General features: G+C 39.1%; 1 pseudogene; it reads left to right on the top strand.

Moving 5' to 3' along the window:
- The first annotated feature begins 198 nt into the window (after positions 1–198).
- On the top strand, positions 199–8,183 carry LOC149454750 (serine/threonine-protein kinase SBK1-like; annotated as a pseudogene).
- The last annotated feature ends 4,867 nt before the right edge of the window (positions 8,184–13,050 follow it).

Genomic DNA, 13,050 nt, shown 5'->3' with positions numbered 1-13,050 from the left:
GATCTAATGACTCCTTCGGACACTTCCAGTTCACTCACCAGATCTAAGGACTCTTTCAGCCATTACACAACTTGTTTAATCAACCACCTTGACAGAAGTGTTGGTTCTCACCTCCATATCTTCCCATTTCTGGATCTCCGTTCAGGCGGTTACCAAGTCAAAGGCAGGATAATACCTTATATCCAGTAATATCGATGGATGATGAAATGTCCATCAAATGGGCACACTGCTATCTGGGTCATTGTGGATTTCTTAGGTAAAATGATGTAAGAAATGCCCATCACCAATATGTAATATGTTTATATATGATATGTTATATGGGAATAATAGGATATTTGTGACCACATAGTGATATGACTATGCAAGTAGCTGGTTTAAAGTAAGTTTGTAAACCATATGGGACAAAATGTCTTCCTGATTCTCAAAAGAACTAACCGTCCATGCCTTTATTAGTATGTCAAAGACAAATGCTAGACATTGTAAATAAGATGGCCATTTTTGTCTTTAGGGCCTGCTGAAAGGTGGTGGTCAGACACTGTGTCTCCATTTTGTTAAAGGGCTTTAGCATGATAATATGGGGTCTGTTTATCTAAAAGTCTAGGGTGATGGCAGATTTAATGAATGCATACATCCTGTAGACATCTTGTCACCAACTAGTAGGCAGAGGTGTTAACATTGGACAGCCATCACATTAAAGTAGGACTTGAGCTCCATCCAATCGCTTTCTCCAGAAAGATATGATTGTACCACTTAGAAATTCCTTGATGATGGGTAATGGAGGGAACTAGTATAAGAATAGCCAGACTGGATATTAAAGGGGGGGGGGCTTTATTGACAAGCTCTACTGGAGACTTGATGGGGGTAGCTTGACTGGGGAGTTGCCTGGAGACCTTGAGTGGAGGCTGACTATGGAGTGGTAATATGTGATGTACTTGCTAGCTAGATATCTTGTTGGCTAGCTAAATATATTTACTGGACTTTTGTTTTTTTTTGGATTTGTTTCCCATGATGCAGAGGTTCTATTGCTTGAAGGTATTGGGTCATATTGCTGCTAATCCTTGCCTATGATTTATATGTCACTTGGTTATATTTCTATGTAATTAAAGTTATATTTTCTTGTCTGCAGCAAAGCTGTTCATGTTTATTTTTTGTACAATATAATCTTTTTCACCTACAGTGTGTGTTTCCTTGCTGTCCTACCCCTGAAAGAACAGTGAGAAGTGGGTGTGGGTCAATAACAATTATATTATTATTAATGTCTGTATTATTTGTTTAATCACACTCCCCATTTCCTTACAATGGCCCACGCAATTCTATTTCTTAAGCTACCCTTTTTATATTCTAATATTTTTATTGAATTTTTGTCTTCCTGGGGGGGTCCACCTGTACTATTGTTCATTCCATGCTTACTACACATACAGGATCTCATCACCATTGTTATTCATGTCCCCTCTGTCTATTGACTATTAGGTGTTGGCTAGTCAAAGTAGACACCATTGTTATTCTAAATTTTGTGTCTCAATCCTGTGTATGGAATATTCCAGTCTTAGAACATTGTGGGATACGTTTTTTTTTATTTGGTGGTGGTGTATTGTTGAATAGCTACCAAAACTTTTGAGCTTTATGGAGAAGTTGATGGACAAGATTGGCAAAGTTGAAGAAAGGACTGAAATGATAAAAGTAATGAAGGAAGCCCATGGCACCAGACACAGGAGGATGTGAAATGAAGGCTTATCGATAAAATTCAGTAAATGTGATGGAAAGACAAGGCTAACATTTGCTGCTGTTGGATGGTTGAGCAATGTGAACATTTAAAGGTTCAAAAAGAACTTTGAATGAGTATCTTTGGATACCCGGGCCTCCTATCCTTCTTGTATTGAACTGTATTGTTGCTGTATTGTCTCCCGTTATATTGTAAAGCGCTGAGCAAACTGTTGACGCCATAAATCCTGTATAATAATATTAATAAATTAATTTTCTTTTGTGATTATGAACTGAGTACACCCAGAGCAAATGATGGACTAAAGATATTGAGATACAGATCTATGGAAGAGAGATCACAGAGCTGTACTGGAGTCTACCTCCATGCTGCCTGCCAATGGGGTCCAATCTGCCTCCATTCTGCCTGGCTATGGGGTCTAGTCCCCCTCCCTGCCAAAGGGGTCCAATGTGCTAGTAGATATCATTTTGTGCTTAAAGCGTCTTCAGAATACAAAGGCAAAAAACTTTAAATCTTAAAGGAGATTGCATATAAACCAATATTACATGTGTGGTCTGGTTTTACTGGCTACAAGGGGGTGACGGTTACAATATGAGTTTATGTGAAATCTCCATTGGTAGATATCAATAGTTCTTGTACTGAGAAATATATATTAGCTAGAGTTTGATCAATGTGGTTGTGTAATACGTCTTATACTGTATGTCCGGGTTCTGAAGATAGAAGGGAATTGTTTGATTTTAATGTAAGCTGCCAAGGGGCGATATTCTATTAATTACAGGTGATACTGTATGACATAACAATAGACCGGGTTGCAGGAAGGTAGTCATATTGGCTCATTATAAGGAGAATCTGATTCCATCTTATCATATTTGTTGTAATTCACCTCTTCTCATTATTGTTCTACCTGTCTGAACCGACTGAATACAATCAATACACTTGCTGTGTAGCTTCCCCCTCATGTCAGCTGTTGTTCATCAAGGAGGCCTACTGCATGGAGATGGTCACTAAAAGAAACAGCTGAAATATAGTGAAAACTATAAAACAAATTTTACAAGTTAGGTAAATGTAACAATACAACAGAGATTGTGATATTCACTGAAATATGCTTTTGGTTTTTCTTCATTCTATGACAATGACTATGTAGTTGCAGAATAAAGAGAGAAATGTTACCCCCAGGACAGAACTGATCATCTCAATGGTGAAGGGCTTGTGAATAGATGTTAAAGAGGAGGTAGAACACCTGGCTGAGATGTAACTGATGATACTGTTTCTTTCACAATGGCCTTGTTTATGGAAGCCACCCTCCATTGTTGGGACTAGTAATGTCCAACTGTGGACCTCTGGTAATGACAAATTTGCAGGTTTATCTCAGCATAGGAAGGGACACAACTGCTTACATTAGCAACTGCTACAAGAGTTGCCATAAACAACCCAACTATTATCAGATCAAATGTGTTGTGCTAGCCCTGTATCATCTCAATGAATGCAGGGATGCATGTAATGAAATCATGAAAATGACAAATTTGTATTAAACCATATAAATAATTCATTGCATATCCTTGTGGGGGTGGAGAAACATGAATACCAGCTGCGTTTTTGGCTGGATTCCTGGAAGTGGATCATTTGCACCAAGTCACTTCTTTTGCACGCAGCTCAGTTATATTTTATTGATCACAAGGATATGTAATGGTTTAACTAGAAGTATGATTTATAGGAATTCATGAGAATTAATGTGTCACTTTCATGGATTATATGCTTCACTGCGGAAGTGTGATTCTTGATGGAAAATGATGGGTGAATCCTCTTTGAATTTAAATGCGATGGACAAATCTTAGTTTAGTTGACATTATGCTGTATGTAGATGACGGTTAAATATGGTTTACCTTTCTCAAATAAGATTCATCCATCTGCTGCATTTTTCCAAGAGAATGAATCTCCAGTTAGTGGCATAAAATACAGATGAATGAATGTCCATCAAACCTTTGCCGTAAATACTTTATAAATAGCCAGATTTGGTTTTGTTATAATGCAGTATTTCTAAACATGTTAGAGAGAAGTTTAAGTGAAGAGAAAAAAAAAAAAAAAACTGTATCAAATCTTAGTTCAGTTTATTTTTTTTGTTTACAAAGTTTTTATTGAAAGATAGACTACAAAAACTGCACATCATACATGAGGTAGAATGAACAGCAGGAAAAAAAATGCACATAATAATTTACAATGAAATAAAGCTAATCACAAAAAAATAAAGATCAAATACATGAAAGAGGAAGTCAACATTGTAGGCAGATTAACCACATAACTGACAAGAGTCAAAGACAAATAATGGTACAGCTGAGATCTATCATTAAGTGCCAATGCACCATCCAACCATCCCAGTTTCTGTTGAATAAATGCATCCTGTCCAGTAATGTGTACTGAATACATTCCATGAGCATGACCATATCAACTACCCACAATACAGAGACCAGAGGGACTACTGGGGACTTCCAATGGCCCATAGGGTGGAAATGCAAATACTATGGAGTATCCTATTATGTTCGCTGGAATCCTCCTCATATTGATTGGACACAAGGATTTCACATTTTTTACCTTTGTAGTAGGTCATAATGATTAAAAACGGGTGCAAAAAAGAAAAAAAAAAGTTAATTATGTGCATATATGTAGAATAATGCAATTCACAGTATATAAACACAGACTTGTGGTTGGGCAGAAGGAATTTAAGGATTCTGAACTCAGCCTTTTAAATTATGTAAAATTTTGTAGAGAAAAGGGTTTTTTTGGCACGTACAATCTTTTGAAAATTACATCAAAGAGGATATCAATCCCAAGTTCAAATCCTTCCACCTTGGAAAAAGGTCAGTTCAACTTTGGAGGAATGAGAAAAAAAAAAAAAACACACCTCACAATACACTCTAAAAATATGATGTCTATTGATTGATGAGTATAATTGTAAACTAAAAGAAATTGATGATATACATGCAAAGTCATTGACTAAACAATCATCCTAAATGTGTTCAATTTACTGTACTGTGTAATATACTGTATATGAAGTGATCATCTATAGCCCAGCAAACGCTGATACTCCTGAACCTCAAGTCTTCCTTGTTTCTTTGTATTCATTCTCACATTCTGATTACAGTCTACAAGTGATCAGTTCAAATGCAAATTGGCAAACTGAATGTTGGCTTACTTGTACAACGTATGTAAATTCCCAGGCAGCCAATCAGAATGCTTCAACTTCCCCCCCACCCATTTAAACTCCCATTTAAAGGTGACCTTCTCTTCCCTCTTTCATTCCTCTTCAACACCAGATCTAGGGGGACATTGGAGAATAGCTGAAGATCTCACCTGGAAATCAGTGGAGCCTGATAACAGAGGAACACTTTGCAGGATACATTGAAGAGTGATCTCAACATTTCCTAAGGTAAGTCATTATATTTGTACTATTATAAGGAATGTTTTGTTACTTCCTCACTATTATAGAATGACACTTGTCAATCAATACACAAATATAACTGAGCTGTATATAGTAATGTTGTAGTTTTATATCGGCCCTCAGTTGTATGTGTTTATGAAAATGTGAATTTAATTGGAGCTTTTACTATCAACCACATTTTCCATGTTATTCCCTACCAGCCTGTACATATAGTTGGTACAAATGAAGACTTTAAGTCAATATTATAGTATATGTTTTATTATGTTGTGTGTTTGATTTTATTACAAGAAGGATATTTTACATGTTATTTGGGGGGTTTTAGGTGTTATTTGAATAAGGGCTAAAAACTGTTCCGTCTTCTCCAGATCAAAATGGCTTCTGCTGCTCACGATGTGAAGATCCTTCTGAAAGGACTCGTCTCCTCATCATCACAAGGTCTACAGGAGATAGACTTACAGGAGAGATTCCACCTCATAAAAGGAACTTGGAAGTGGAGGACACGGTTCAGTGCTGCTGGTGGAGGACAAAGAAACAAGTAAGTGCCCAGTTATACAGGATGTTTTAATTTTACAGTTGTGTCCAAAATTATTCAACCCCCACTGAAATTGAGTGTTTTGGCCAGTTTGACATTGCTTTTGATCATTCAGTCATCTTGCTTACATTTACATTAAAGAGGCACTTGTAGGTCAGACAAATATAACATAACAGTTATAATGAAATAACCACAAATGTCTTTTCTGTGCTCACAGCATTATCAGTTTTATTCAACCCCCAAGTGACATTCAATCTTAGTACTTAGTACAGCATCCTTTTACAGTTATAACAGCTTTTAAACGTGAAGCATAGCTTGACACAAGTGTCTTGCAGCGATCTACGGGTATCTTCGCCCATTCTTCATGGGCAAAGGCCTCCAGTTCAGTCACATTCTTAGGCTTGCGCACTGCAACTGCTTTCTTTAAGTCCCACCAGAGGTTCTCAATCGGATTTAAGTCTGGTGACTGCGATGGCCACTCCAAAATGTTCCAGCCTTTCCTCTGCAACCATGCTCTAGTGGACTTGGAGGTATGCTTGGGATCATTGTCCTGTTGAAAGGTCCAACGTCTCCCAAGCCTCAGGTGTGTGACGGACTGCATCACGTTTCCATCCAATATCTCCTGGTACTGAAGAGAATTCATGGTACCTTGCACACGCTGAAGCTTCCCTGTACCTGCAGAAGCAAAACAGCCCCAAAGCATGATTGACCCTCCACCATGCTTCACAGTAGGCAAGGTGTTCTTTTCATCATAGGCCTTGTTCTTCCTCCTCCAAACATAGCGTTGATCCATGGGCCCAAACAGTTCTAATTTTGTTTCATCAGTCCACAGAACACTATCCCACAACTTTTGTGGTTTGTCCACATGGCTTTTGGCATACTGCAGTCGACTCTTCTTATTCTTTGGAGACAGCAAGGGGGTACGCCTGGGAGTTCTGGCACGGAGGCCTTCATTACGCAGTGTGCGTCTTATTGTCTGGGCTGAAACTTCTGTACCCACATCTGACAAATCTTTTCTCAGTTCCTCAGCAGTCACACGGGGACTTCTCTCCACTCTACGCTTCAGGTAGCGCACAGCAGTCGAAGTCAGCATCTTCTTTCTGCCACGACCAGGTAGCGTTTCAACAGTGCCCTTTGCCTTGAATTTGCGAATGATGCTTCCTAAGGTGTCTCTTGGTATGTTTAACATCTTTGCAATCTTCTTATAGCCATTGCCCTTCCTGTGAAGAGAAATCACCTCTTCTCTTGTCTTCCTGGACCATTCTCTTGCCTTCACCATGTTTGTAACCACACCAGTAAATGTCTAGAAGGAGCTGAGTATCACAGTCATTTTAAAGCTGCCTAATTGGTGCTTATTATGCTTGATTGCTGCTCGGTGACATCCACAGGTGTTTTCAATACCTGATGGAAAGCACCTGTATGAACCTCTGTTCTTCAGAGTGGTAGTCTTTAAGGGGTTGAATAATTGTGGCAATGAAGAAACCACATAAGAACCATTTACTACTGTATTACATAAACAATTGATGTCATTTTAGTTGCATTTGGGTAGTTACAACGTCCTTGTAGGATTTGATTCTGAATACAATTCCAAATGTACACTATAGTCCCTAAACCCCTTTACAGCATTGGGGGTTGAATAATTTTGGACACAACTGTATACATCTCTCCATACCCATAACATGATTTAAATATAAATGTACACAAATGCTGTGCTTAATATCAATCTAATCATGTCCTATTTACAGATCAGAAGATGGCTTTGAAGATCATGGAAAAGAAAAGAACAAGTAAAAGGCAATTTCTGATAGAGTTCAGTTTGTCCTCCTACCTTTCTTCTCATCCCAACATCATCAGGAGTTTTGGCATGGCCTTCAAGACCCAAGACCACTTTGTATTTGGCCTAGAGGCGGCACCAATTGGAGACCTGTCCTCTATAATTGTACGCAATGTGAGTCTGATTCCAGCTGATTCCGAATTTTAGCAATTTTGGGGATAATTCTGTTTCAGGGCAATAACTTTTTTCTATATTCCAGGTTTGACTTCCAGAGGTCAGTGTTAAGAGATGCGCCATGCAGATTTCCAGTGCTTTGGAATTTATTGCCGAGAAAGGAATGGTGCACATGGACATAAAATGTAAAAACATTTTGGTATTTGACCAGGAGTGTCATTGTGTGAAAATCACTGACTTTGGCCTTACTTGTATGAAAGGAACAGTGATTAGATCTAAGTCTGGCAGCACCTCCTACAGGGCCCCTGAGATGTGTGAACTCACTGGACAGGAAGAACTGGCTGTAGACTCCACTCTGGATGTATGGAGTTTTGGAGTGCTCCTCTACTGCCTGATCACAGGAAAATTTCCCTGGAAGATGGCCACAGATAAAGACAAAAGATTCAGCAGATTTGTTGCCTGCAAAACAATAATCATTGTGATGACCCCCCAGTATCATGGAACAAACTGCCCTCATGTCTGCAGAGAATGTTCAGATGTCTCTTAGCTGTGGACTACAGTCAGAGGAGCAAACCGACTGAAGTCTTGTGTTATATGGAGGAGAGCTGGAAAACAGATTCAACCTATTCAACAGATTGAACCTAAGTGGCATCCCTTCCAGCTAATCTACAAGATCTAATGACTCCTTCAGACACTTCCAGTTCACTCACCAGATCTAAGGACTCTTTCAGCCATTACACAACTTGTTTAATCAACCACCTTGACAGAAGTGTTGGTTCTCACCTCCATATCTTCCCATTTCTGGATCTCAGTTCAGGCGGTTACCAAGTCAAAGGCAGGATAATACCTTATATCCAGTAATTCCGATGGGTGATGAAATGTCCATCAAATGGGCACACTGCTATCTGGGTCATTGTGGATTTCTTAGGTAAAATGATGTAAGAAATGCCCATCACCAATAGGTAATATGTTTATATACATTATGTTATATGGGAATAATAGTCATATCACTATGTAGTCACAAATATCCTATGCAAGTAGCTGGTTTAAAGTAAGTTTGTAAACCATATGGGACAAAATGTCTTCCTGAATTTCAAAAGAACTAACCATCCATGACTTAATTACAATGTCTAGCATCTGGCTTTGACATACTAATAAAGATGGCCATTTTTGTCTTTAGGGCCTGCTGAAAGGTGGTGGTCAGACACTGGGTCTCCATTTTGTTAAAGGGCTTTAGCATGTTAATATGGGGTCTGTTTATCTAAAAGTCTAGGGTGATGGCAGATTTAATGAATGCATACATCCTGCAGACATCTTGTCACCAACTAGTAGGCAGAGGTGTTAACATTGGACAGCCATCACATTAAAGTAGGACTTGAGTTCCATCCAATCGTTTTCTTTGGAAAGCTATGATTGTACCACTTAGAAATTCCTTGATGATGGGGAATGGAGGGAACTAGTACAAGAATAGCTAGACTGGATATTAAAGGGGGGGGAGCTTTATTGACAAACTCTACTGGAGACTTGATGGGGGTAGCTTGACTGGGGAGTTGCCTGGAGACCTTGAGTGGAGGCTGACTAGAGAGTGGTAATATGTGATGTACTTGCTAGCTAGATATCTTATTGGCTAGCTAAATATATTTACTGGACTTTTGTCTTTTTTTTTTTTATTTGTTTCCCATGATGCAGAGGTTGTATTGCTTGAAGGTATTGGGTCATATTGCTGCTAATCCTTGCCTATGATTTATATGCCACTTGGTTATATTTCTATGTAATTAAAGTCATATTTTCTTGTCTGCAGCAAAGCTGTTCATGTTTATTCTTTGTACAATATAATCTTTTTCACCTACAGTGTGTTTGATTGCTGTCCTACCCATGAAAGAACAGTGAGAAGTGGGTGTGGGTCCATAACAATTATATTATTAATGTTGGTATTATTTGTTTAATCACACTCCCCATTTCCTTACAATGGCCCACGTAATTCCGTTTCTTAAGCTTCCCTTTTTAAATTTTTATTGCATTTTTGTCTTCCTGGGGGGGTCCACCTGTACTATTGTTAATTCCATGCTTACTATATGTACAGGATCCCATCACCATTGTTCATCATGTCCCCTCTAACAATGGTGTCTACTTTGTCTGACAATCAGGTGTTGGCTATTCATTCTAAATTTTGTGCCTCAATCCTGTGTATGGAATATTCCAGTCTTAGAACATTGTGGGATACGTTTTTCTTTTTTATTTGGTGGTGTACTGTTGAATAGCTACCAAAACTTTTGAGCTTAATGGAGAAGTTGATGGACAAGATTGGTAAAGTTGAAGAAAGGACTGAAATGATAAAAGTAATGAAAGAAGCCCATGGCACCAGACACAGGAGGATGTGAAATTAAGGTTTATTGATAAAATTCTGTAAATGTGATGGAAAGACAAGGCTAACATTTGCTGCTGTTGGTTGAGCAATGTGAACATTTAAAGGTTCAAAAAGAAGAACTTTGAAGGAGTATCTTTGGATACCAGGGCCTCCTATCCCTCTTGTATTGAACTGTATTGTTGCTGTATTGTCTCCCGTTATATTGTAAAGCGCTGAGCAAACTGTTGGCGCCATAAATCCTGTATAATAATAATAATAATAATAATTTGTGCTCACGCTAATAAAGTATAATTTCAGGAAGCCAGGAAAGCTGATCCAAAGGACTTTACTAAGTCAGCTTTACCAAACTAAAATCATTAACATGTTGACCAATAGGAATACATAATTTCTCAAGTTTCATGCATATAATGTGCACCTTACCTGACTGAGATGGCATATTAAGGCCCAAATATCACGGAAACTGACCTATATATTGGACTACTGCACATACCTACCTAGATTGCCATACGAGACATCCGATTGTTGCTCAGATTATCTTAACCTGTTTGACCTGACGTAGTTGCAGCTGCTCCCCCATTTTATCTCTACCCCCCTTTTCTTTTCCCCCCTTCTCCATTTCTCTCCCTCTTCCTCTATCCTACCATTCTCAACATTAACTTATCATTTCTCTGAGTTTAGGTGCACTTCGAATACCAGCAGACCCACAGGTACAATTGAAGCCCTCTGCCTCTTATGGACCTATTATCCACGGTCCTCACCATCCTCTCACTTTGTATTACATCACATATGTCATTTAAAGGGGCGCATATGAGGTTTGGCTGATGTCTATACCCAACTGCTCTGTTCACTTTATTTTATGTCAATTCAGGCTTGGCACATTCTCTTCTGTTTTTTTTATGTCTTGACTCAAGCAATGTTAACGGACGACATTATATATGTTCCAGATTTTTACCCAGTCAGTCAGATATGGGTATTTACTGAGTTGTATACATGATCCAAATGTAACCTGTACTTGTTACCATTCTGCTGAATCTCAAAAATTGTTTTTGAAAAATAAAAAAGAAAAAACCTACACCAGTGGGAAAAAATGTCAGCCTCTCAGCCTTTTCAAAACAGAGGAACCTTAGAAATTTTTCTTGGTCTAGCAGAGGTTACCTGAGAAGAAATATTTCAAACTAAACATTGTTTTGGCAGTTTACAGAAACTCTGAACTTTAAATGACATTTGGCTGGAATGTCCCCACCAACTGTCCTCCAATGCATTTGAACGATCATTGGTTAAGGCAATAGACTTGACCTCTAGTCAGGTGCAAGACATCGGCCAATGTTGGGTCACAGTAAAGTGTCAGCCCACACACCATAAAAGGCCAACTTCAAGGCACCTTTTTGTCAGTGTTGGTGAATTTAGTGTGGTGAAGGACAGCTGATATTTGTAAAAGGGGAAGACAGTTTAGGGAAGTGTGCTGTCAGTGCTCTAAGTATTACTATATTGTGTGCGGTGTATATTTTTGTATTGATGCTTTTGCAGTATCTGTGGCTAGGGAGAGTGGAGTGTAAGCCCCCTTGTATTCATGGATTTAATGAGACCCAACAGTTTTTTAGGACTTGGATTGTGGGGTTTTCCTTTTAATAGTAGGTAGTTTGATTTAGTATTTTAGGATGGCATCAGTGAATGCATATCAAATGTTTGGCTCACAGAAATGTGCATGGGTGTAGAAATCACTACAGAATGGTGACCTGAGCGCACAGGGGCACAATCAGTGCATGTTGGCACCAGGCAGGTTATTTAAGGATGCTTCTGCTCATGCTTAAGTGCTGACTGGTCTGTCAGCTATTCCCTGCTACTACTCTGCTTGTTCCGTTGATGACCCAGCTTGGCTCTGACCTAAACTTGGATTCTGCTTCTGCCTGGTCACCAGTTCCTGTCCCCAACTCTGCCTTATGATTCTGTACCTCGCTGCCAACTTGCAGCCGACCTTGGCTATCCTTTTGACCACACTTCAGTTCCTTGCTCTGGCATTTGGTTTGAGTGCCTACCTGGCCGTTATCTGTATCAGCTCTGCTCCGCCAGTGAGTTCTTGTCTCACATCGGCTGTAAACTGACAAGCCTCACACCTGGAACCAGCAGCCACTGTGGATTGCCCTTTTAACTTCAGTTGGATCATCAACCATGAGTTTGTCCAGGAGGTGGCACCAACTGAAACTTTTTACTCTAAAAGATTTTTTTTCATACAAACTTACATTTTGCTTAAAAGTAAAGATCTAATCTGTTCTTAATTTCCTTACAGTATTTTAGCTTTACGGGACTCCCCACCCATACTGTAAGTTGGTGAGATTGATTTAAGGTATGCAACTCAGCTGTTTGTTGCAATGAAGATACTGTGAAGCGATGTGTTCCTCAGATAGCGAGTGTGTTGGAAAACATGCACAGCAATAGGATGGTCCACCATGTCATCAAGCTGGACAAGATTCTGCTAATGGACTTTGAATGTAAGATGATCAAAGTAGCAGATCTTGGACTGGCAAGGCTCCAGGATATTGAAGCATCTGTCCTGGTTCATACCGTACACAGCTCAATAACTGTAAGCTGACACAAGGAGAAGAGTTGCTTTTACATCCATGCATTGATGTGTGGGCCTTTGGTGTCATGATTTACAGAACTGACTAGATCATTCCCTTGGAAAGGAGCAGAGGACCATGACCCAATGTATTCTGAATATTCTTGGCATTGATGTAATCAATAGTGTTAATTGATCCCTCTGTATACAGTAATGTTTCCATGACTAATAAGTCTACAACACAAAAATGGCCTGATACTGATGGCAATTGTGCTTTAAAAAGGAAGTGGTACAAAGATTTCCAAGTTTGTGCTCAAAGTTTACAAATGACATAGGAACTTTCAAAATACAGAATTGAATATTGGAGGGAAAAGCACCAATACCTCTTAGTCAGTATGAGTTACCACTAGAATCAACTGGACCGCTTTCTGCCATTATTCAAGAGTTTGTACAACTTGGCATTTTAAAGAAAGCACAATCAGCGGTAAA

This window comes from Staurois parvus, unplaced genomic scaffold (assembly GCF_062004578.1).
Source record: "Staurois parvus isolate SC_StPar_1 unplaced genomic scaffold, SC_StPar_1.0 ptg000417l, whole genome shotgun sequence".
NCBI lineage: Eukaryota > Metazoa > Chordata > Amphibia > Anura > Ranidae > Staurois > Staurois parvus.
The sequence above is the reverse complement of the archived record's forward strand: the minus strand, read 5'-3'. Positions and strand labels throughout refer to the sequence as shown.